The sequence below is a fragment of the Hemicordylus capensis genome, chromosome 1 (assembly GCF_027244095.1).
Source record: "Hemicordylus capensis ecotype Gifberg chromosome 1, rHemCap1.1.pri, whole genome shotgun sequence".
Taxonomy (NCBI): domain Eukaryota; kingdom Metazoa; phylum Chordata; class Lepidosauria; order Squamata; family Cordylidae; genus Hemicordylus; species Hemicordylus capensis.
Window position 1 is genome coordinate 376,526,789 of NC_069657.1, and position 26,812 is coordinate 376,553,600.

Genomic DNA, 26,812 nt, shown 5'->3' on the forward strand with positions numbered 1-26,812 from the left:
TGGTCTTGAGTGGGACAAAAATTCTTTGGGATTTCTCCTTGTCATTAGTCTCTCTTGCCCTTGTTATTGCTTGTTGTGTCTCAAGTTTTCCTCTCCACCCTCATTTTATTTCAAACATATGTCTTATTTGCTCAAAATATGCTACATATTCATCCTTACTGAATCAACATTTTGTCTTACTTTGTTTGGACTTAAACAAATAATAATGTGTTTTATATTAAAAATTACAGAGCCTGGGAAACAATAGCAGATGCATTGTAGCTGCAATTAATAGGACAATTAATGTCATTGAGCTATTACATTGAAGTTTCATGTTTCAGGATGAGAGAGAATCAGGGGAGGAGGGAGGAGCTGAGAAAAATGCTGAGAAAGCAGGATGTTGCTTCGAGGAGGTATTAGGAAGAATGTGGAGTAGACCAGGCCAGAGAAAATACAGTCAAGATTTTAGAGTGAGTGAATTGAGAGGCTGTTGCTTTTACCATGAAACATGGGGTGCAGAGATATGAATATTGACATACTGAGACATTTCTGTTAGAGCTGATTCAAATGTTACTGTCACAGCCTGGAGGCTGCTGGGAAAGCTTCTGTACACACTAGCTCCACACAAGGCTCCAAAGTCTGAAAGCCACCTATTAGGGGTGGTCCTTCCATGGGGCAAGGGAAAGCAGTCACCTCAAGCAGATGATGATTGGGGGATTAGCAGAGCAGAAAGATGGCCCCTGCTGCCACTTGAAAAAAGGGGAGGGGGCAGGCAGCATTTTACTCCCTCTCTGCCTCGAGTGCAATGATGTCTTGGGCAGCCATTACAATACATGGCTTGCTCCGAGAGCATAAAGAGCCTCTGTGGTATAAGAACAGCCCTCCCAGTATTCCATTTTCCACAGTGGCCTATCAGATGCCTCTGGGAAGCCCACAAGCAGGAGATGAAGGCATGTTCCCTTTCCTGTTCTTGCTCCCATGCAACTGGATTCAGAGGTAGAATCCATGCAACTGGATTCTAACTCCAGTTATCTCCTGCAAATGGAGGTGGCCTATAGCCATCAGAAAAGTAGCCGTTGATAGACCTGTCCTCCATGAATTTGTCTAAGCCCCTTTTAAAACCATCCAAGCTGGTGGTCATCACCACATCCCATGGTGGAGAATACCATAGATTAATTATGCATTGTATGAAAAAGTACCTCCTTCTCTTGGTCCTAAATCAGTTTTAGTGATGACCCCTGGTTCTAGTGTTGTGGCAACAATGTCATTGCCAGAAGCTGCCCAGAATGTGTGAAGCTGACACAAACATTCTTAGAATGATAGGATCAATCCACAGGATCTGTGGCTTTGAATGTCATGGCCCTGCATGAAATTGATGCCACACACAAACATTTCCAGTAGTGGCCTCCATAGGGTTTCTGAGGGGTTTCCGCATATCTAGGTGGATTTGGTAGTCTGATGGGACATTTTTCATGTGTATGACTCCAGAGAGATATTTCTATGGAGGAAATGTTTCATTAGAATTGGACTTTGAGTATAGTAAGATTCTGTCTTACTGACTACAAGACAAGAGGGCAAATTCAAGTGCCCTTACAATCTAAAGAAAACCACAAGGTAGACACCAGCAGCAGCCATTGACAAGACACTGTGCTGGGGTTGGACAGGGGAGTTTCTCTTCTCTTGTTAAATATAAAAGAGCCACCACTTTGAAAAGTACCTGTGTGTCCATTTAGCAGGGGCAATACAATGTTTTTCAGCTCATATGACCATAGGGAGGTCAAACTCCCTGCTAACTTGGCAAAGAGACACCTTTTATGGTGATTCTCTTTATTTAGCAGGGGGAGAGTAACTGGCCCTCTCCACCCCCAGCACAGTACCTCCAGTGACTGTTGCTGGTGTCTATCTGATGTTGCTTTTTAGATTGATAGCCCTTTGGGGACAGGGATCCATCTTATCTTATTTATTTATTATTTCTCTGTGTAAACCGCCTGGAGCCATTTTTGGAAGGGCAGGATAGATAGATAGATAGATAGATAGATAGATAGATAGATAGATAGATAGGGTGGTCAACAACATTTAATGGCTTTTGGAACTCAGGAATGACTGGCAGCAGCTGTTGTTGCTGCTACTGCTACTGCTGTTGTTTTTGCATTTAAAAGCAATAACTACACCATGCAACAACAACAGATAAATCTCTTGCACCACCCAATTCCAACACACATTTGTGGGCTGTCCACAAAAGTGATGGCACACTCCTCGCTCTTTTCGCCACTCTTGAAATCCTTGGTAAAAAAGGCAAGAGCTTTATGGTTAATTTTCAATGCAAAAGTTCCAATGGTCTTGCTTGTTCAAATAATCTTTCCCATTGCTTTTAGCAAGATATTGAAGCTATTCAAACATGCAGGCAAAAGTGGGCTAAGGAAGCAGCAAGCCCTGCATCGTCTGTGGGAAGGTAAGCTTTTTAAGCCTTCCTCCCCGCTAACCCTCTTGTCACTGCTCATGAGAAAGGGCTCTTTAGGATGTATGTCACAGTTTATGAGCACAAGGTTTCATGGCAGACTTTAGGATGGGGTGGTGGTGGCAGCTCTTAACCATGTGCATAGTGAAGAATCATAACAGAATTAGAGAAAGGCATACAAGATTAGAGGTTGGATCCACTCTGGAAACGTGTTGGCGGACCTGTCTGTCTCTCTTTGGGTTGGATCTGGAATGTGCTGGTTTCTGGAATGGCCATTCTGAAACATTCCTAGAAGTAGCCATTGGGCCTTTCCACGTGAGCACAGAAGCTTCTGCTACATAGCAAAGGTTATGCATCATCTCAATCTACTATGGTATGGTGTTCTGTTCACATGTACCACAAGGTCTAGTAAGGCCTGCAGGCACTTTCAGCCTTACCACATTTGCACTGCACATTGTGCAGGTCAACCATGTCATCATTCTGCACTAGTTCATGATGAGCTAGACTCCACTTGCACATAGGAAGGACTGTGGTAAACCTCCTCACATACGAACCAAAACATATCATACATGTTGATAAATTAACTGTGCCCTCATGTAACCATTAGAGGCTTCTGTGTGTATATGAACCCTAGTGTAGCTCACAGACCGTCTGGAACCCATTAGATTCCCCAAGAGATTCCAGTAAGCCCCAGTCAGCTCTGATTCAACCCAAATCTCTGATAAACTAAAAGGAACAAGCTTGATGTACCATTTCTTTTTCTTCTCAGTATCTTGCCAGATGGAACAGAAGCAAGGCTGATTTGTCATAGATCTGGTTATCATAATGAGTTGACCAAGAGAGTTTGGGAGTGGGCTATTGGATGGGCTTTGGGGATAGCAACTAACTAGAAGAAGAAAAATGTCTGATTGAGTTTTCTGCAATTGGGACTGTTGTCAGAAAAGCCCAAGGGAAAGCCAGGTCCTTTTGCACGACAGTCGTTTTTGGTTTGTTAGCTGTACACCACAGGACAATCGATAATTTTTGTGTTAGGCTCTGCCCCTGAACCCTCCAGAAATTCCTGGGCCTGTCCAAAACCGCTGAGTTCTGTTCCCAGTCTACTTAAATCCACCAGACTCCACCCCATGAACTCCTGGGCAATGTCCTCCATTCCTACCCAGGTACCAGAATGTTTTATTTCAAATGCTGGCCACTCTAATTGGCTGGAAGTAAGTGGTGGATCTGAAATGCAGACAAATGCCATGTCTAATGTAGATTAAAGCAACAGACTGAAAAATGCAGTCTCAGCAACATCTCAAAGTGCTTTGTCAGCAAATAAATCTCTATTTATCCTAATTCTCCACTTAAATATTCCTGCTTTTCATCAGCAAAATATTGGCAGCAGGTTCCTCTTAAGTTCTGGAATAAGATAGACATGGGAAGTGTCAACCCAGAAGAGGGAACATTTTAAATAACAGGCCTGATCCTAATGATCTAAGATGGCTGGCTCTCCTTCCTTTGCCTCCCCCATCCACAGCAAGCTTTATTTTCTAAAAATGTTGCAGATGTGAGCTGTCCTACGGTTTGCCTGAGTATTTAGAGACAACCATTCCACTTCTTAAGCACAGTTTCATGTTCCCAGGACCTCCTTGTGTCTTTTTAAAAAATTCATTTTATGACTTGAAAGAAAATAAAAATCATTTCAAATCCCATGAGCTGTGAAGTTACGAAAAGGTTAAAACCTTACTGTTCCTCTATCCTTTATTGTAATCCATTAGGGGAGGAGGGGGGTCTGTGACAATTTGACCTTTCAGGAAATTGAAGTATCTTTTCTGCTGACTCTTTCATTGCCCCAGAGAGCCATTGGTGATGAGATCAGGCCCAGAATAAGCAAGCAGAGAAGAGTTATGACTTTTCTTTCATAAGAGAGGATGGAGACGAAAGTAAGCACTGAAGTCACTTGGAGAGCTATTCTTACCAGCATTCTCTGAATGTATTCTGATGCATCTGCAGGAAGACAGTTTGGTTCACTGAAATAAATACAACAGCTTCAGTGGTCATCTGGACAGAAGAGCATCTAACGCAAATTAAATATGAGGATCTGGTCCCCAATATCCAACATGTTGCCTTGAAAATTGATTAATTCTAGCTGACAACATTGTGCATGCAGTAACATCATTATGCATACTTTTTGTGCTTGCGTAATTGCATTAATGCTCCATTCCACCATGTGCATAACATTGCACAGCATTTCAGCAATTGTTATTAGGAAACACAGAAAAATTAATGACCCTGACATGCAGCCTGAGATTAGACACTCAAATGAAAGGGTTGTGTGTTTGCTTCATTAAACCCAAAGCCCAGTTATTGCAGTACAAGTGATCATGTTGCCACTGCCATCAACAATCATGAGATTTATGGGGGTAGAGGGATCCTGTAGAGAAAACCAAAACTTGACCCTTGTATGGAAGCAAGAGTTCGACCCCATAGTTTTACCCCACCTGACTTGTGATTGGCTCTTAGGTAGGGATAGAACAAATGTTGATAGGTACAGCCCTGAGAAGGTTTTGCCATCTTTTCCTCGGGCCTTGAACAATAAGAGCCACCAGTTGATGAAGACCTCCACTGTCAAGATACCCAAACATGGCTGTTCTTCACAATGCTTGTGTTTAATGAGATTGTAATGTCCCCCAACACATATATTACATTGTTCAAGTGTCTCTCTTTGTACAGTTTCCACCTTGGACCTCACCCTGTAAACTTCTACAGGCCCAATATCCTCCTTAACACATTCTGATACATAGTGCAACTGTTGCACCTTGTGGGTTGCAGGCAACTTTGCAAGTTCATGACCTCTGCCCAGGCCACGCTTCTGCCAATGACTGATTGGGTCAGTTCTCTCAATCCAGTGATGTACGTTATGCTGTCAGAAGTGAGGAAGCAGAGGTGCAGTATCCAGTCGACGACACTACAGCTGCCTGGCACATAATCACTTTATCAGCTTTCACGGGAGTGTGTGCACCTCCACTTCCTGAGTTTGGGCAGCATGACTAAATAATGTGCATCTCATAAGATTGTGAGATGCACATTGTAAAATGTTGATCAAGTGACTGTTTTTCAGCTTGGAAAAAGTCATGTACCTCACAGCGTTATTGTGAGGATGAGGAAGACAAAGCTTATAAAGACCTTTGCAAATGAAATATACTATATGAATTATATTATTAATAATATATACTGAGATTCGTGAGTCTATGATATTTTATTCAATATTGTGCTTGTCATCACTTGTGGCTATTATTTTAATATGAGACATATGTGGGAGGATATAGAATTTTTTCATGCAGTTTTTCTCTGAAAACCTAAACCTCCAAGGGTTTTCTAATTTAGGTATAACAAGTGCTCTGGAAACCTCTGGTCAAGTCTGACATTAAGAACAAAGGTAGGGCAAACCAATTGTTAGATGCTAAAGTTAGCATCCAGAGATTAATCCTAGAAAATGTGTTGATTCAGAAACTACCTCTGAGTCACAGTGTCTTCTGTGTTTTCCCTTAGCTCCCAAAGGGTAGTAATTTACTGCTGGCTGTATATGCCACAGGAAAATAAATTATGCTTTTAGCATACTAGATCAGCAACTTTAGCTGATGCATGTGCAGTGTGGTGATGAAAATGAGCAGGTACAATCAGGTGAGGAATACTGACATGAAGTTTAATGGTGGTATAGGACTACTACCATACTTCTAAAGTTTATACGTGTGTGTGTGTGTGTGTGTGTGTGTGTGTGTGTGTGTGATGTGCAAGCCAGCTCAGTTCAGGTGGTCCGAGTTCTAATCAGAATGCCCCACCACCCCAGTTCAAAGAACTGGCTTGCAGACCAAGTCAGGGGTATACTTGTAAAGGGGAATCCGGATAGGACAGGAGTTGAGGGCCCCAAAAGGCCAGGTCCAGCCAGGACTGTGTCCGAAATCAGCATTCCATTGAGAGATTCCCTTATGCCATGCATCAGTGAACTCACGAGGAAACTGGGTAATTCCTGGGAAACAGGCCAGATTGCCTGTCCTGTGTTGCAGCCATGAATTGCCTTGGGGAAAGTAGGAATAATCCTGTCTTTCATGCAGCTTGCTATGTTTTACTACAATTGATTTCTGATTTCTATCTTGTTTACACAGTCAGACAGGTGTTATTGACTGGTTTGTTTTATCCAGACATCAAGTCCTTCCCAAGGACCTGGGATGCCAGAATTTTATTGTCAATTGTTATAGATATCATTGCAGAATATAGGCTGTTCCCAGTAAAGCTGCTTTTTGTAATTGGCTGATGGTGATTTCTGTGGCCCTGGTGTTGAGGTGCTCTTCAAGGTCTTTTGGAACTGCACCCAGGGCGCCAATTACCACTGGGATTATTTTGGTCTTTTTCTGCCACAGCCTTTCAATTTCAATTTGTAGATCTTTGTATTTGGTGATTTTTTCTATTTCTTTTTCTTCTATTCTGCTATCCCCTGGTATTGCTATGTCGATTATTTTGACTTGTTTTTCTTTCTTCTCGACTACAGTTATATCTGGTGTATTGTGTGGCAGATGTTTGTCTGTTTGTAGTCAGAAGTCCCATAATATTTTTACATCTTCATTTTCTTCAACTTTTTCAATTTTATGCTCCCACCAATGTTTGGCTACAGGTAGCTTGTATTTTTTGCAGATGTTCCAGTGTATCATCCCTGCTACTTTGTCATGCCTTTGTTTGTAGTCAGTCTGTGCAATCTTTTTACAACAGCTGATTACGTGGTCCACGGTTTCATCTGCTTCTTTACAAAGGCGGCACTTGCTGTTTGTGGTGGATTTTTCTACTTTTGCTCTTATTGCATTTGTTCTTAGTGCCTGTTCTTGTGCAGCCAGTATTAAACCCTCTGTTTCTTTCTTGAAGTTGCCATTCTTAAGCCATTGCCAGGTCTTGCTGATGTCTGATTTTCCACTTATATTGTGCAAATATTGACCATGCAGTGGCTTATTTCTCCATTTTTCTGCTCGGTTCTTGACTTGCTCTTTCTTGTAGGCCTGCTTTGTTTCAATTGTGTTGAATAGTTTCGCGTTATTGACCATTTGAAGTGCATCTTCTTCACTGTCCTTGATATATTCTTCAAGGCCTCTTTTCTCCTCCTCTTCTGTTTGATGGACTTGCAGCATTCCTCTTCCACCTGAGCTGCGAGGGAGGTAGAGCCTATCGACATCACTGCGGGGGTGCAGAGCATGATTGATGGTCATGATTTTCCTGGTCTTACGATCTAGCGTCTCTAGCTCTGCCTGGGTCCAGTCTATTATTCCTGCAGTGTATCTGATAACAGGTATAGCCCAGGTGTTTATGGCTTGTATGGTGTTCCCGCCATTGAGTTTGGACTTGAGGATTTTTCTAACTCTCCTGATGCATTCACTTCCAATTTTTCTTTTAACTTCAGTGTGTGCGATGTTATCAGCCTGGAGAATGCCCAAGTATTTGTAAGGTTCTTTCTCTTCCAGATTCTTGATCTTGCTTCCATTGGGCAGTTCTATTCCTTCTGTTTTTGTTATTTTCCCTCTGTTCATTATTAATGCAGCACACTTGTCTAGTCCAAACTCCATTGCTATATCGCTACGGAATATACGGACAGTGTTTAGCAGTGATTCGATTTCTGACTGGGACTTTCAATACAACTTCAGATCGTCCATGTACAGCAGATGATTGATTTTACTTGATGTTTTAGATGTTTGGTATCCGAGGCCTGTTTTGTTTAGTATTTGTGAAAGTGGGGGTCATGGCGATTACAAACAACAGAGGGGATAGTGAGTCCCCTTGGAAAATGCCTCTTCTACTGTTAACCTGTCCAAGTGTCTCGCCATTGATTGTTAACTGTGTACTCCACATGCTCATTGCTTTTTTAAAAAATAAATTTCTGACTGTTTTTGCTGACACCAGTTGTTTCTAAACATTTTAGTATCCATGTGTGAGGCAATGAATCGAAGGCTTTCTTGTAGTCAATCCATGCAACACTTAGATTTGTTTTTCTTCTCTTGCAATTTTCTAAAATCATTTTGTCAATCAGCAGCTGGTCTTTTGTGCCTCTGGTGTTCAGGCAATTTCCTTTCTGTTCAACTGGAAGGTGTTTGTTAGTTAATAAGTGTTGCATCACTTCATCTGCTATTATTCCAGTTAATAATTTGAACATGGTTGGCAGGCAGGTTATCGGTCTATAATTACTTGGAACTGCACCTTTTGCTGGGTCTTTCATGATGAGATGAGTTCTCCCAGTTGTTAGCCATTGTTCAATATCACCTCCTTGCAAAATGTGATTGAACTGTTTTGATAGTTGTTTATGAAGGCTTGTTAGGTGTTTAAGCCAAAAGCCATGTAGTTCATCGTCGCCTGGAGCAGTCCAATTTTTAATTTTCTTTGCTCTTTCACTTATTAATTCTGGTGTTATTATTAGATCTTGCATTTGTTGGTTACATTTTTGACCTCTTTCATCCAGCCTGCTTTTTTATTATAATCTATTGGATTGTCCCATGATTTCCCCCAGAATTGCACTGTTTCTTCTTTATTTGGTGTTTCTAGGTTTCTTGCAGTTTCTCCTTCTATGCTTTGGTAGAAACGTCTCTAATTCGACTGGAATTGGAGATTCTGCCCGTGTTGTATAATTCTGGCTTCATATCTGCTAATCTTCTTTGACACTGCTGTTATTTGCTGCTTTATTATTTCCAGGACTTCTCTAATTTTCCTTGAATCTAGGTGGTATTTTTGGATCAGATACTGTTTGGTGTTTTCATTCTTCAGCTTCTTGTCTTTCATATCTTTCAGTTTACTAGCATCTGATCTAAGCCTGGTGAATTTATTTTCTAATTTAATCTTCCATTTAGGTGATGTACTGCTTTCTTTTTTTACATGTCCACTGATCTTATATCCGAGCTCTTGTGTTGTTATTGTTGCTGCACTGTACATTTGTTGATTTGTTTCTTGCAAATTATTGGTTGTTATTTCTGCAAGTGCAGCATTGACATCTTTTAATACCTGAGCAAGTTGTTTTTTGGCAACTGCTTTTAGAGCTGGAAGTCGAACCCTGGTGGTTGTTTGGTTCATGTGCTCAGTTATTTTTTGCTTTAGTTCTTGTTGCTTTTCTGTTAAACGGCATTTGGGTTTTTGAGGTGAAGGCAAAGGGGAGGTTGCCTGGTTTTGATTTTGAAACAGTTCAGCAACAGTGGCATCCTCTATTTCCAACACCTCCTCCACCTGCGCCTTAGCAACTGCTTCAGTTGGTGGTAATTCTTCTTCCATGTCTTGAGCCTGTGTTGCTCTTTGCAGTTCTTCCAGCTCAACTCCTGTGAATACTTTATTTCTTATTATGAATCTTCTCTGGTCTGCTAGCCTTTGTTCTGTTATTTCTGTATCTGGATGCTTCTCTTTCCAAATTTGGTACATTCTTTTTAAATAACCTCTTCTAGTTGGACTAGACTTGTAATAGCAGATCATTATTTCCTTGTTGGCATTTTTCGTATATTTTTTCTGGTTAAGCGACGTTTCTTCCAGTAACCTTGCTGTCTCCAGCCCTGGTTGCTCAACTGAAGATCCTGATGCCACCAGATGTCCAGGGACTCCAGCACCTGGCGCGGTCCTTGTTGACCCGGGCGACGACCGATCCGGTATAGATTTATTAAAGTTACGTCTCACCATATTGTTGATGGGAGAGGCACTCTTTGTCTGGCTCCTCTGGTGAGACCTGTCCAGTATGGTTGGACCTCTGGCATAGCTCTCTCCTTTCTCAGAGCACGCAAGCCCCACAACCACGCCAAGGTAGTGCCTCACTGGGCCTCATTAGTGCCTCATTAGTGCCTCACTATTATTATTATTATTATTATTATTATTATTATTATTATTATTATTATTAAATTTCTATACCGGCCTTCCAAAAATGGCTCAAGGCGGTTTACACAGAGAAATAATAAATAAATAAGATGGATCCCTATCTCCAAAGGACACACAATCACTTTGGAATGATTTTAGAAATGCACACCAAGTATATTTACACACATACATTATTTAGATTGGTATTTCTCATATATAAGATTAGAGTTTTTCTTCCTTGACATGTGTTTGACTTCCTAACATCTCATTGAGACAGAGAGTTCAAGCTCAAGTTTTGTTCACACAGCAGAGACAAATCTGCAAAGCTCAGAAATGCAGATTGTCTTGCGAGCACTAGATGAAACAATTCCTATAACAGACTGCAGCATGTAGGAGATAGCACTCTATCTCCTGAAACCCAACTCTGACAAACAATTGTCATGAGTAAGCAAGTTTTTCTGACACAAGTTAACTGACACTTTTTAGATTCCTGACAGATATTGCTTTTTTGAAAGAACTTTATGTTGAGATCCAAGGAATCAAACTATAAGAACTCAGCTTTTTGGACATGGCTCCATACAAAAACCTTTGCTCATCCTAAGAGCTTCTGCCCAACTGTGTAGCAGAAAGGGCAGGAGCTTCCTCTGATAGACAAGAGACTGTTTGCAGCTTCTGCCACAGGGTGAGAAAGCTGGGACTACTCTACCTATTTCTGTCTGAAAACCAGCAGGTCTTTTTGAAGCCTGTCTGCTCCGCACTCTAGCCTCGGACCCAAGCAACGCTCATTGCCATGTTCCATGACTGGAGCCGGTAATATGCCTTCCTGGAAGACAACTCAGCCTTCACCCCTTCACCCCTTTTCCCTACTAAAACGCTGGCATTCTCCCACCCCGCTCCTCAGCAACCCTCACTTTCTCTTCTTTCCATTTTCTCTATATTTTATTAGGTTTTACCAGTTAGTTTAACACTGAAACTACATACAACCAACAAATGTATTAGTTAGGAATATATGCACTATACTATGCTAAGAAACATGATTGACCTGTTTGATTTACCTGATCAGCACTTTTGCCTTAATAAAGCTCATTGAAACTTAATAAGTGTGTCTGTCTTTCCTCCTACTTGTGTGTCCAGGTCATACATGGTTGCCATATCAAAGAACTATGCCAGTTTGTGCCTAGAATGAACAGGTCTTATTCTCATTGCTAGCTCCAGAGCATACACAGAGTGTGAATCAGGCTATAGGACATTTGACTGTGTGGTAGGGAGCACCATCTATACAAAATCTGTGTGTATGAACTCAAGTGCACAATGCCAGGTCCCTCAATCAAGTGCCTTTGTGGGCTCCTCTTAGTGAGCCAATCTCACAATCAGGCAAAATTGGGCTAAGGGAGCCTAGCCCAATTTTGCCTGCGTATGAGAACCACCAGGCTCTCAGCCAAGCCCGGTCTCACCAAAGCAGGTAACCCGCTAAAGTTACCCTCCCCTAAGCCAAGGTTAGTGGAGCAAGCGCTTTTGGATCGTGTGTTGCTGCGGCATGGCTCTGTGGCACAGCAACTCATGAGTAGACCCCTGACCAGGGAGGCTAAAAATCAGCCTCCCGGCTCGGGGGTCTCTCCAGCATGCCCTGCCCATTCGCACAGGGCATGCTGGAACTTCCAGGAGGCGTGCGGCCCTCGATCCCCGCAGCCCCCGCTGGCTCCATGATGGAGCCGGCAGTTGTGTGGGTGGCCGATCCGGCTCTCCCCGCTTAACCCCATCTGGCGGTTCCCACTGATTATGAGAACCGCCTCAGTGACAAAGGCAAGCACATTGCATTATAGGTAAACAAAAATGGTAGGCATCTGCAACACAACTGCCAAAGAGTGCTCTGGGCTGCTACTGCTGCTAAGGTCACTCGCCTCAAGGGTTTGGAGGAAACTTACCTTGGGAGCAGTGATAGAGTGTGTATGTATCTAGCAGTGGCATAATGTGTATATTAGCAGCCCCACTGGCACCCGCCATCTTTTTTCATGAGGCCTCAGGGATTGGTTATAGGCCAATAGTAGACCTGGGCCCCTCGGTTAGTGCCTCAGTTAGCTGACCCCTAACACCATCTTTGCTTCAACTGTTCAAAAGGCAGAGGTTACTTCCATGTATATGTGGAACATTATCAACCCTTCTTGAAATATTTCCTTCCGAAATGTGTGTATACCCCCCAAAAGGGCATTGAGCTCATACAAATTAATTGCAATTGGCTTTTCTCTTTTGGAATGCATTTTAAACAATAAGCTTGGCATTTTTGAAGGAGAAGTGTTCTGAGTGTAGATTCTCTGGTAGCATATGAGATTTTCAATGACAAACCATGAATCCACTCTCATATGCTACCAGAGAATCTGAATCTACACTCAAAACATCTCAGAAACAACAGAACCCAGTACCCCATGGGTTAGCAACCCATGGGGGTGGTTGGCACCCTATGTGGTCTACACCACCACTCGCTCTGGGCCACCCTGGTGCCCCCCAAGTACAGTTATGGGGCAGGAATTATGGAGGTCCATCATTTCCTATGGGGAAGAACTTTACAGACACGCAAACTCCATTACATCTTTAAATCCTTCTGCCCAATTCCTTTGAAATAATTCTGGCAGCTTCCTTGCCCCCACTGGGCACTACCACCCACCCTACTCTGCTCTGCGCCACGCCTTCCCCCCCAACATGAAGCTATACTTTTGCTAAAACCTCAATTCTTCCCTAAGGGAAAAATCCAATACTTCAAAAAATTCACCAAAACCCAGCCCTTTGCCCAATTCCTCTGAAATTTGGGTGGTAGTTTCCACCCACTGGGCACTACCACCCCCACCCACTAGTTTTTCCCTGGGGCCATTTTTTAAAATCCAAAATGTTTCGGATTCAGATTTTTCAATTTCGAACAAAGAACAAAATTGGGGTGTTTCGGATTGGCTGGTTTCAAACAAAGAACAAAATGGGGGTATTTCGGATTCGAGACAAAAACAAAACAGAAAAAAAGACAAAACGCACAACCCTAAAAGACACAGTTGTCATGAATGCCACACAAGGCCTTCTCAGTTGTTGCCCCCCACGCTGGGATGGCTACTCTTTGTCCTCCCTGGCCATCTTTCAGAGCCAGATGAAAACTATTCTGTTCACCTGAGCTTTTGGCCTAGTGAGTCATATTGTTTCAGCACTAGGATGCTAAAAACCTCTTGTGGACCTGCAGCTCTCCTTCCAGAGACAGTGGGCTGTGCTTCATGTCTCCCGTTGTGGCTTACACAGTGGAATCTAGAATAACCAGCTGCTTCCAAAATGCACCAGCAACAACAAGAAGGAAAGTTTTCTTCTGACAGACAATTGACCATTACACTAGCTCACTTGCCAGTGTTTTTCAGAAAGAATTTGACAGAATGCTTTCCTTATCAGTCTCCACAGCTAAGTAAACCACTAGAAAGTTAACCTATTTTATCATTCAAATGAATCTGTGCTCATTTCACTTCAGGGAGGAGAGCACAAATGACTTTATCTGAGATAGCTATCTGAAACTGAAAGCTAAATAGTGAGTTCTTGCCATTCAGCTATATGGAAGAGACCTGACAGCTTTATTTCAGGTATATAATTTCTGTATGAAAATATTTCTGCATTGCACATTCCTAGGAGGTATCTCTGGGCTAGCTCTTTGGGTCAAATGTGATGTGGCTGCAGTAGACCCAAATTGAGTTGCAGAATCTATATAAATTGAAGGGTGGAAACCACTGCAAGCACAGCATTGGAAAGGATGATCCTAAGCCTTCCCTTACTCATAATATCCCACCCCCTCAATCTTCTGTCCTCCAACAGTTCAGTTGGTGGTTTGAAGCCAAGTTCAGATGGAACTGATATATTTCAGTGAACAATTATGGATATGGCCACTGACCAACTGCTAGGGAATTTAGCATTTTGACCATTTGCCACTTCAGTGTTGTATCATCACCATATTTGCTTTGGGAGATCTGAGCAGTGATGTAAAGGTCTGGAAAAACACCATTAAAAATGAAGGAATAGTATTATTTTTCTTTGTTTTTGAGGCCTGAAATGGAAAAATAGGGAAAAGTAGGGAAAAGCAGGAAATGGTGAAATATTTTGAAAAAGCAGGAAAAGGTGAAATATTTTCATTCAGAACAATTAGTGAAATAGTTTTTAAAGCAATGTTTTAAAAATCATAGTTACAGCTAATTCACACTGCTGCATATCTCTTGAACCCAAGACGAAAGGTATATATAAGTGGCAATAGCACCATTGCTGCATTTCACTGAAGTATTAAATAGCCAAGGCTCTTGAAATTTAATATTGGAAAAGTGCTTTCAAAAATGGGAGAATCCAGGGCATTTTCAAGTATTTGGTCCAGACTAGGAGTCTGCCAAGCCACATGGTGGCAATGCCTTTGTACAACACAGCTTCTGACCCTTGCATCCCACTATGCCTCAGATTTCTCCATCTTCTGCATCAAGTGAAATAAATGGATGGATATATGAAAATACACACATACAATGAATCAAACTAACATTCGAAAGAATTTAGAATTTGTTTCAGTTCATGCAGAACTTTCACGTTCTGACATCCATGGAGCTCAAAGTGAAAATCGAAGCTATGACTCTTTCTGATACTGTAGGCTAACCGACACCTTATGCTTAACTTATTAATTGTTTGTTTGTACCTCTATCATATTTATATACCACCTGATATGCATATCTCTATGCGGTGTACACAATTTAAAACACAACAAATATACAACAAAGTAAAAACAAAACAATTTCACAGAATAAAAACAATTAAAACCATTTCACAGGATAAAAACAGTTAAACAGTTTAGAATTAATTTCAATTAAAAACCCAAGAAAACAGGTGTGTCTTGAGGGTCCTTTTAAAACCAGTGAGAGATGGAGATACTCTTATTTTGACAGGGAGTATATCCCCAAACCCTGGGGCATCCACAGAGAAGGTCTGGTCCCAAGTCGCCATCAAACGAGCCATGGCAACCATAAAAGGACCTCTCCAGATGATCTTAATAAGGTTCATGGGTTCATGACAAAGAAGGCACTCTCTTAAGTACCCTGGACCGAAGCCATTGAGGGTTTTATAGGTAATAACCAGCACTTTGTATTTCACCTAGAAACATATTGGCAGCAGGCAGTGTAGTTCTTCTAAAATTGGTGTTATATGGTCCCTTCAGGTTGACCCAGGGACCAGTCTGGCTTCTGCATTCTGTACCAATTGCAGTTTCCGGACTATGTAGAAAGGCAGCCCTATGTAGAGTGCATTACAGTAGTTAAGCCGGGAGGTTACAAGCATATGCCCCACTGTTTTAAGGCCATAATTTGTGTCTCTTTCTTGAGAAGGCAGATCTGGCCACTGTTACCCACTCCTTAGTCACATCATAGCTGGATTACTGTAAGGCTCCCTATGTGGGGCTGCCCTTGAAGAATATTCGGAAACTGCAGCTAGTGCAAAATGCGGCAGCTAGGATGTTATCCGGAGCTGCCCACTGGGATCGTATTACCCCCATTTTGAAAGAGCGACATTGGCTGCTAATTTGTTTCCAGGTCCAATTCAAAGTGCTGGTTTTGACCTTTAAAGCCCTAAACGGTTTGGGGCCTGGATACCTGAGTGTGACATCACACACAAAGGGGGGCATGGCCTCAAGCGCCGAAGAGCCCAAGTGAGTACTTCCCTGTCTGAAAACAACTATTTCCTTTTTTCTCCCTCACTGGAGGGAGAGAAAGGGAAATAGTTGCTTACAGGCAGAAAATGCTGTCCGAAACGACAGGCTAGTGCTCACACACCCTGCAAAATCCATGATGGCCCGATGGATAATGTCCATATATTTGTAAAACTAAAGCTGGGCCCCTAGCTTGCTGTGCCCTGAGCATAACACCCATGTAGATGCTAAAACCCCAAAGCCAGTTCTTCCAGGTTCGTTCCACCAGCTTACACTTCAGAACCTCCTGCTCCTTGCTGGCATCCCCTTCCTTCTGTTTCACTTCAGGTTCGCGAAATAGCAAACTAAAAATATCCACATAGTCCCCTTTTAAGATCTTGTCTTTTGTGGCAGGCAGTAAGTGATCCCCAAGCAGCAGGCCCAAAGCACCATAAGGTGAATGCTGGGGGGACGGGACCATCCCCATGAGATATAGCCACCCTCAGCCCCAGAGGCTGCTAACGTGTTGCCCTGAGGTGCCAGCCCCCTCCAAACCTGCTCTGCTGCCCCCTGGGTTGCAAGGGCCCCCCCGTCATGCCTGGCAATGTACCAGAAGCCCAGGCCTGCACAAGTGTGGCCCAAAAAGGATTGCAACCCTAACTACTAAAAGGAGGTATCGGCCAGGGACACATGGGCCACTGACCAGTACCTGGTCAGTACACTGGGTCTGGGTCTGCCTCACACAGCAGGTGTTGGAACAGGAGGCTCACTGGGTAAAGGTGCCGCTGGAAGCTGTTGATCAGGGCCATTGGGCTCTGCGGGAACAGGGGTAGGCTCGTCCATATCCTTCTCCAAGGATCCCAACCTATCAGATAAAGATTTCAACAATTCTGCCCATGCGACACCCCTTGTACACTTTCTGTTTTTTGTAGGCACACCCAAAGGGCCACCCCCCCTTTTGTGGTGGGGCCTTCTTAGCATGCTGAAGTGCCTCCATCCTATGAATCAATGCACGTATTTGTGCCATATCTTCTTCATCCTCAGATGATGATGACTGAGGGAACAGACTCCTGGGATTCTTAATGGGGCGCCCCCTTTCTTTCCCAGTTCTTTCTTAGGTGGTATGACATGATATTTATGCAGGATTCGGCAGCTCTAAAAACAATGGACCCCACCACACTGCACAGCAAACACAGCCACCCCCACAAGCCCTAAAGGCACTCCCCAATGGGACTTAACTCAAACAGTAGGGCAGCGCAAGGTAAAAAGTCCCCCTGATGAAAGGGAAGGTGTCTTAAGTTGGGGGGGGGGCTCCCTCTGCTGTTAGTATCCCAAACCCCCACCCTAAGTGTTCACAAAAGAGCCCAAAGATGCCAGAGGCCTTCATAGCCACCGTCCAACTGATTCTCTAGCCACTCTGAGGCTTGCTCACCGCCAGAGACCATTCCCAGCCCAAAGCCCAAAGCCCCAGCTGCTCAGAAAACCCAATGATGATGATGATGATGATGATGATGATGATGATGATGATGATGTTTATACCACTCTTCAACCAAAGGTCTCAAAGCAGTTTACATAGAAAAATAAATACAGGTGAAACTCAGAAAATTAGAATATCATGCAAAAGTCCATTAATTTCAGTAATGCAAATTAAAAGGTGAAACTGATATATGAGACAGACACATTACATGCAAAGTGAGATAAATCAAGCCTTAATTTGTTATAATTGTGATGATCATGGCGTACAGCTCATGAAAACCCCAAATCCACAATCCCAGAAAATTAGAATATTACATGGAACCAAGAAGACAAGGATTGTAGAATAGAACAATATCGGACCTCTGAAAAGTATACAGTGTACTGTGCTTGATTGGCCAGCAAACTCGCCTGACCTGACCCCATAGAGAATCTATGGGGCATTGCCAAGAGAAGGATGAGAGACATGAGACCAAACAATGCAGAAGAGCTGAAGGCCGCTAATGAAGCATCCTGGTCTTCCATAACACCTCATCAGTGCCACAGGCTGATAGCATCCATGCCACGCCGCATTGAGGCAGTAATTGCTGCAAAAGGGGCCCAAACCAAGTACTGAATACATATGCATGCTTATACTTTTCAGAGGTCCAATATTGTTCTATTCTTCAATCCTTGTCTTCTTGGTTCCATGTAATATTCTAATTTTCTGGGATTGTGGATTTGGGGTTTTCATGAGCTGTACGCCATGACCATCACAATTATAACAAATTAAGGCTTGACTTATCTCACTTTGCATGTAATGCGTCTGTCTCATATATCAGTTTCACCTTTTAATTTGCATTACTGAAATTAATGGACTTTTGCACGATATTCTAATTTTCCGAGTTTCACCTGTAATATGTAATAAATTAACATGGTCCCCTGGCCCCAAAGGGCTCACAATCTAAAATGAAACATAAGGCAGATAACAGCAACAGCCACTGGAGGGATGCTGTGCTGGGATTGGATAGGGCCAGTTGCTCTCCCTCTGATAAATTTAAGAGGATTGCCACTTTAAAAGATGTCTCTTTGCTCAGTTAGCAGGGGACCCCACAGACCCGGCCACCCAAACACATTCCCGCCTATAGCGCTAGGCAGCAGCCCCAATCAAACTACCACGGCAAGGCCACTGCCGCTCCCTGGCGATCCAGCCCTTTCCACCATCCATGCTGATCTGCCACAGCTCCCTGCTCTGAAGATGACCTGCATGGTCCACGCTCCAGCAATCACGCCACCACCTTAGCTCCCCGCCGGACTGCAAACAGGTCTACAAGGCTGTGTGGCTGGGAGAGAGATGCCCAAGCAAGCTTGTATTCCAGAAGTGTGAAAAGAACAACTGAAGAGCGGAGATGGGGAGCTGCCCAAACTGTGTGCAAGCTCCGACCTCCACAAAGCCCTGACCAATCAGGGCACTCCATGAGGCTGTCTGCTGGGGGGATGGGACAAAGAACCCCAGCAGGAGGCCGCAGGATGAGGCATTTCTATTGCATTTCCCCCCCAACATGTCGATCTGAGTTGGGTGCTGTTAGCATATTTGGGGCCAAGGTGCCAGTGAATGGGTACTTTATAGGCCTCTTCTTTAATGTTGAGAAAGTTGGATCTTAAGGAATAAGAGTTCCAAATTGCAAGCCATACCTGCTCATCCCCAACGTTTTACCCAAGGTTCTTGTTCCATCTATCTCTAGAGGAAGGCTTAGAGGATCTTTGTAAATCTAATGCAATCAAATATAGTTGTGCAAGAAGACCCCTATAAAATGTTCTGTTATCCATAATTAGCTTTTCAAAAAAGGTTTTAGTCCTATAAGATTTTTTTTTTTAACATAACTTGAATTAGGCATGTAATTTGAGCAAGTTCTAACCAAGGAAGGTGAGGGTCATTGGTTTTGTTTATTATTTATTGAGAAGAAAGAATTTTATGTTTGTTCAGAAACATCTTTTTTTGTTGTTAGACCTACTTTTTTCCAGTATAAAAAGGAATTCACTTCTTTCCCCGAAGGGAAGAAATCTTGCCTGAGAAATGAGGTTACAAGGGAACGGGAAAAGATCAGTATACATTTTTCAGAGTCCCATATTTTAAGAAGGTTGGAGAGAAAAGAGTTCTGAGTAATTGCTGTAGGTCTGTTGCTAGGTTTATGCCACAGGACTTCATCAATGCCATATGGATAACGGAAGGAATTTTCAATATGTGCCCATGGTATGTGGTTAAAGGAAAGCGATTGTTTGGAAAGAAAGTAAAGTAAAGATGCTTTATAATATATTTGTGATTTGGGTACTTCAAACCTCCTTGGTTCATCTGTTTTTGTAGAACAAGTCTTTGGATTCTGGGTTTCTTATGTCTCTTTATGAAGTTATCCAAAGTTTGTTGCCATGTCAGGATTTGTGAATAAGGTATAGAGACTGGGATCTGTTTTGATTCTTTGGAGTACAGTAGAGGTTTGTAGCTGATATTATAAAGCAAGTCTCCACTGGATGAGATACAGACTAGGAGTGTGCAAACAGGTTCGAATCCCAACTGGTTCAATATCGAACTGGTTCAGCCAGTTATTTTATTTTATTTTATTTATTGCATTTTGCCCATCCAAACAGCTCTGGGTAGCGCACAATAACAAAAACAAAACCTGTGTGAATGCACAGCAGCAACTTCGGTCACTTCTGGTCTGAGGAGGCACTGGGGCGGCAAGGAGGTACACTGCTGCTTCACTGGACCATTTTAAAAGGCAGTGCCGGTGGGGGGGATGCAGCAGGCAGGAGAGGTAAGAGCACCCTCCCCTATCCTTAAAGAGATCCCCCCACCTTCAAACTGGCAGGCCCCATTCCGTGCACACCACTATCTGTAGCTGCTCCTGGGCTGTGGAATGTGTTCCCGGCAAAAATTTGTAGTTTGAGTGTATGGTTGGCCTTCAAAAGAGCCCTGTTTGGCCTGGCCTTCCAGGGTTTTTAAACTGTTTAAAATGTTTTAATTGTTAATGGGTTTAAACTGTTCTTAAAAATTGTTTTGTATTGATTGCTATTAAAATGACCGATTCACGGGTTTGGGTTTTGTTACTGTGCACCACCAAGAGCTGTTTCGATGGGGTAGTATATAAATGTAATCAAATAAAATAATAAATAAATAAAATAATATTTTGCTGGATATGGTGGCTGATATCCAGAACTGAGCTGGTACAACAGAACTGACATCCAAACTAACATTGTGCCATCATGCAAAGGAGAGAGGTTTTCAACAATCTCCCCTCTCTCTTAAGCCCTCTATGCCTCCTGAAAATATGTCCCTGAAGCAGCCCTCAAGGACATGTTTTCAAGAAACACAGTGGTCTTCAGAGGGAAGGGTAAATTGTTGAAAATTGCCCCTCCTCCCATTGCATGACAGTTCAGTGTTATAAATTTAATTATTTGTGAACTTATTTATAAATAATTTTTAATTATTTGTGTTATTTTAATTATATTTTTATATCAAGTACTGTTGCTCCAGTGCAGTGCTAATCTTGATGTTAGCCAGTAAGTATTAGCATACAGTATTAACATAAAAATGCAGCTTTTATACTGGTAAATATATAAGAAATATTTTTAATTAATTTTTAATTAATTTTTAATTAATTAAAAATATTTTTAATTAATTAATATTTTTAATTAATTAATAGTATGTGTATTAATAGTATATTAATTAATAAATACATAGTATGTGTTCATTGTGCTGATTATTTTGGTAGTATGTTTTCATCCTGATCTTCTTCATTGAGTAGTTGTTGTTTTGTCCAACTGATCTCCTGGGGAATGAGAGATATGTGTTCTTTTCACTGATGAGAATAAATTGATAACTACCATTTATTTCTGGTAGTACTCTTCAATCAACCATATCCAAATAAAATGTAAAGTGTTTCCCAAATGTAAATTAATCTTATTCCGGTATTACTGACAAAATGAAGGAGGCAAATTTATGTTCTGCTTTGCTTAACAGATGATAAGCAAGACCTTTGCAACCTTTGGGGTCTACTTTTGGGAATAATAACTTTTGAAAAATTATTATTCTCAGTTTGAGACTGCATAAATGAACAGAGATAATTTTGACCATTTTAATTTGAAGGAATAAAGCAGCAAAAGTTTCAGTGGGAAACTGATACTCAGCAGTAAAATCTCCTCCTGATTCTGAGCCATGTTTTACTATGTAGGATACATTCCCTCCTCAAAATAGTGAATTATATTTATACATGCAGGAATACAATAAGAAAAGGCCCAAATGTATGCTCTGGGTTTGAAATGGAGAGGCCTAAATTTACTACTAAAAAGGAATGACAAAATGTCTTTCTTTTTATAACTCTTTCACAGAGTTCTCCACTTCCTGATTTGAGACTTGGATAGGAAGCAGAAGATAAATAACGAAACGCCCTGAGAAAGGTTGTGTGCCATTTTTTCGACCAAGCTGACAGCAGGCTTTCTTGCATTGAGGTGATCTGCCTTCCTACTTGGTCCACAGTACTGGGGTGCTTCCAAATGAAAAGGGGAAATGCTATTTTTTAATTCAATAACATGTTTGAATTACTATTTTTAAATTCAATGAAACTAGTATTATGCTAGTTTTGTGGCAACTGCACATTATGTTATCTCAAGTCCTTAACAAAAACAATCCATTTGGTTCTTCTCTGGAGTCCACATGCCTTATGGAGGGGCAGCATAGCCAAAAAAGGAAAGGAAGGAGCTCCTCCCACTTTTTTGCTCACACTCCACCCAGCTCACAAGATCCAGCTAACCTCATCACTTACTATGAAAAGACCCAGACTTCCTTGGTTTCAGCAGAGTAGATGTATTATGTACTGGGATCAGACTTTTGTTTTTTAAATATTGTTTGAAATCCTTTTGCATAGCATATACTTAACTGTGGGCTTCATTAGGACAATTTATTTAAATTATCACTGATGTAGAATGTTGTCCAGTCTAGCTTTTAAATGCCTCAGAATCCCAAATTTATCAAATATCAAATTTAAACTAAGACCTTATACTCCAAACTATATAGATGATGCACATTTAATACAAATCCATGCTTCATTTTATGCTGAGAGTACAAATGTATGGATCAATGTGAACTGAGTCTTTCATTCTTTCTCAGCAGTGTATTGCCACGATAAAGATACAGGATATTTGTTAACAGTGGGAAACGTAACCTTTAGGTGACATTTTATTTTAGGTAATAGTTGTTGATGTCTTTTCTCTGACCTACTTACCAAAGCTTTGTGAAGCAATAGGAAGCCAACAATCCATGCAGAAGGTGCAAGGCATGTTCATGGCTCATCCTGTATCCTAAAAATACAGCCCAATTCCTGCTGGGGTTATTTTAGTAGCAGACGATGAACTACTTCCTTAAGATGAAAAGGCTCAACTGCCGGTACCTGGAGCACAAACAGGATCTTGGCATATGGAGATTAATCAGACCATTTAGGTTACTCGGAGCTCATGTAGACACAGACACAAACACATAAAGTACAAACACCTAAGCAAAGGGATAAACAGCACAGTTTGTACAAGATAAAAGGGAAGAATGTTCCCTTGGTTTCTGCTGGCCTCCTCCATGGTTTGCTGCTAGCGTTACCAGTTAGAACATGTTCTACCAGTTATTTGTGCCATGAACAGCTGAAAGCCTTGAAGATCATGTGGTTCTCGACTTCAGCTTCTAATATTTTGCTTGTTCTTTTGCTGGAAAAGAGTTTATAACAACAAGGGAGAGGCAGAAAGAGAGAGAGAGTGCTGATAATTTAAAATCAGTTTTGCAGGCATCTTCCAGATTTTAGTGTTTGAAGTTCCTATTTCAAAACAAATTTAAAACAAATCCCTTGATTTTGCAATGGATTTCTGTCACAAAAAGACTCACGCAACATGTGTGAGAGAGGACCTATTGCTGAGTACTCTGCAAAAGTATTCCCCCACCCCCCACCCCACTTGGCCTGTTCCTATGGTTTCAATAGCAGCCCGACACACAGAAATTTATCAGATTAAGCTTTTCCTGTCATTTATATTGATACCAAAACAAGCTTCATTTGCTATATTTCTGGGCTTTTCAACACTCAGGAGGAGCAAGGTCAGTAATAAAAAAGGTGGCAACTGATGTCCCGACTAAGGATACATGTGTGCTACAGGAGATGTGCCCATACAGTGGAAGGCTTCTGCTAATGCAGTTATGGTTATAGCAAAACAAAAAAAAAATGGCAATTTTTGCCAATCTCCCCTTCCCTTAGAAGTGTTCTGTACCACCTGAAAATCAAATCTGTAACTTCTCAAAATGCTTTTCCAGTCTCTACTCACTACACTCCAGTTTCTGAGGCAGCTCAATTGCAACCCTTTCCCAAACGTTTGTTTGTGTTCAATTTACTGCTATACCACCTTTTATAAAACTCATCCCAAGGTAGTTTACAAAGTCAATACAATTAAAATCCATAAAATCACATAAAAATATTAAAATCAATTAAGACCATAAAAACATAAAAACACGAAAAAGCAACAACCATCAAAAACAAAGACAGAGCGACTGGAAAGGAGAGATTAGCAACCCCTAAGGGGTAAAAGCATAAACAAAATAGTTGTTTTTAAAAAGCAGCCACAGATGCCCGAGAATGGACATCCATTGGGAGAGCATTCTAAAGCCTGGGGGCAACAACAGAGAAGGCCCTGTCCAGAATGCATGACAATCGAGCTTCCCTCAATATTGGCAACTTCTGATGTGGATTGTGATATATTCTTCTTCAGCCCTCAAACTGAAGATTTATTTTATATAAATCAAATACATACCTACATATAATAAAGGCAAAGCTTCATTTTGCTAGCCTGACTGGCTTCCCAAACAGATATAGTGTGTCTCTCAGTTTCATGTCTGCTTGGTCCCATTAACAGCTGGTGTTAATAAACATCCCACGGCCACAAAGGTAATGGCTGTGGATCTCAAACTGTTGATATTATTTAGCTACAACATGTTTGCCTTGAGTCTTAGAATGAATGGATAGATTGGGGCAATGACACATGGAGTTGGTTTCTAAATTTACCCAAACCAGTTATTTCATGCCTAGCTTTTATGTGCCTGCTGTGTTTGAAATTATATTGTTCCATTCTTGTGTATTTTTCATTTTAATAAGGTGGCATCAAACCAGGCTGCCTTCAAGCTAGAACTGTCACAAGCTACAACCCATCCTGAATTAGAGCTACCTCCATCAACTACAGATCAGTCATACCACTCACTCCACCCCCCACCTGCCACTCCTGTAAATCTACAACAAAGTAAACAAGAGGCTGGAAACTAATTGCTGTGGTCAGGTGATCACAGTTACTTTTCTGCCTGTGTTTTGTCTACAGGTAAATGCAAAATGGAAGAGACTTCCGTATAATTTTGATTAGTGGTTTTAAAACTCTTTATTGAGTGCCCACTAATGCCATCTTTTAGGGATACTAGACTCGGTTGGTGAGGGGGCATTCCTGCAGGACTTTGACATTAGGCAATGTCCCATATATCCTTTGAGTTTCTTTAGCGATCTCAGATTTGAGAACCCTTTAGTTGCTACAATGTGAGCCTCCTAGAAATGCAAAACTAACGTTTACTATGCACATGTGTGTGAACATTTTCCAAAAGCATTTATTTTCAACCTGCTCTTGACTTATGCACACTTACTTGAAAGTAATCCCCACTAACTATAATGGCACTTACTCTCATGTAAGTGTGCACAGGATTGCTGTCTTTGAAGCGGGTTGAAACTGAAAAGAGGATCTTTGGAGGGATGAACTGCCTCCTACAAATGGCCAACCACTGCACCATTTCGTGAGCACAGAACATGGCAGTAGTCATGTTCTCTTGTCTCCCTCCACTAGCCACTAGAGTATGATGAAATATTTTGCTACTAAATCTTTATCACTGATGGCGTCTCAGATCAGTATGCAATAGACAGAACTTTACTTGAACTGTATAACTTTTAACAAAAACGATAACATGACTGCTGCTTTTTATTTCTGTTCCTTGCTTGATGTTCTCCAGAACTGCTTCCCTAAGCAACTTGCCTAAGAGCTTCTCCCTCAATTACTTGAGGAGCAATACTGTGGTTTATATTCTGAATCACTGTCATTGGTTTGGGGCCAAGCTACACGTGACATAGCTCTTTAGCAGGTTAGGGAGCAGATAGCTGTGTTGTGGTGGGGTTGGGGGGGGGGATGATGCAGAAGGCAAGTGTTAGCCTCTCCCTTGTCACTCAGCATGGCTCCAAGCTATAATGGAGCCAGACTGGGGCCATGCAGCTGTATTTTGACATAAAAGGACCACTTCCAGTCCACTTCTTTGTTTAAGATTGTTGGTTCATGATGGTTTTAATGTCATGTATTGTTTGGCCCTTGGGAAGCAGTGTTTAGAAGGAGATCCTGTGCTTCAAGACCACTTGGAAGTTCTACTCCTTTCTATGGAGGTCATTCATTGTCCCTAACTCTAAGGGGCTAGTTGTGGTTATCCTGTGCTTAAAGGCACTTCATAGCAATATAATAGGAACCAAAATGTCCTGTAAATGGGTGCATGGTGGGAAGCAGTTCTGGAATACACTGTTTGAAACCAGAGAGATGTGTGGAGGGCTCTCTCTGTGCATTCAAGAGCCCTGGAAAAGTATGGCTGACTCAATGTGTAGAGAGAAGCCTTGCATGAGTACAGCTCTAAGCTTTGGGGGTCTTTTCAGACATAAGAATGAACGCTGCCATGTTGCCATCCCCTGCCCCATGTATTCACTGTAGATGGTAATATGTCGTTCTCATTGCCTTTAGGCTGTTTTCATTGCACTTAGAAGTACAAACACACAAATACACAACAACAAGTTGATTTTCTGTTTACATTCTGTTTACATGAAATCATTATTTCATTTTATTAATTTAGCTTTTCATTACTTCTCAGTTCAGCAAAGTAGAAGCAACAAAATCCACAAGAGAAACTTTCTCCAGAACACTCTACTGCTGTCCCAAGTAAGAACCAGGGAGTCCTGTAGTTTCTATCCCCATGTTATTTCATTCCAACCCAAGCCCTCTCACCTTAACTTTGCTATAAGGTAGCTGATAGGGCCTAGTCAGAGGCCTATTCAGCTGTGAAGCACACAGGCCTAATTTGTCCCAGTTGGGCCCAGTTCAACCTGAAGCAAAATGCTGTTGACTTCAGGTCTAATAGGGTCCTAACCACAACCAAATTGAGCTGAGTTGCTTTGGGACTCCTTAGACTTCCGAAGCTTCAAATGTTCCACCCCAACCCCTGGTAGGGACTCACTTCCAGGGCTGCTTTTTTTTTCCCCCAGGAAGCAAGGGAGCAGCAGCATCTGTTTCAAAATAAGTGACACCTGTCAGTGTCATTA